A 511-nucleotide genomic window follows, 5' to 3' on the forward strand; every position below is an offset into this window, starting at 1 on the left:
GTGAGAGGAATGAGATCGATTGAGAGAAGAACTGTTGAGCAAAACGGAACCAGAACTTGATGATTTGAGTAATTTTCAGCCTATTCAAATTGTAAAAGATGCTAAAATTAGGAGACATTATCAGGAAAGCATATTCTGGAAAGAAACCCAAAGATGTTAATGTGACAAAGAAGAATTAAGGTTACAGAGGGACTTAAGGTTGATAATTAGGTGTCCTTTAAATTAGATTACCCTGGTTTATCCAGGTGTTCCCAGTATAATCACAAGAGCCCTTAATAAGAAGTGGAAGTGGGAAGCAGAAGAGGAGACAGTATCAGAGTGATATGTGAAAAAGGCTGAACCAGCCACTGCTGACTCTGAAGATGGAAGGAAGCCACGAGTAAAGGAATGCAGGCAGCCTCCAGGAGCTAGAAAAGGCAAGAAAACTTATTCTCCCTTAGAGCCTCCAGAAAGCAGTGCAGCCCTACTTTAACCTGAGCCCTGTTTAATTTTTGATCTCTAGAACCGTATG

The sequence above is a fragment of the Pteropus vampyrus genome, unplaced genomic scaffold (genome assembly GCF_000151845.1).
Source record: "Pteropus vampyrus isolate Shadow unplaced genomic scaffold, Pvam_2.0 Scaffold134, whole genome shotgun sequence".
NCBI lineage: Eukaryota > Metazoa > Chordata > Mammalia > Chiroptera > Pteropodidae > Pteropus > Pteropus vampyrus.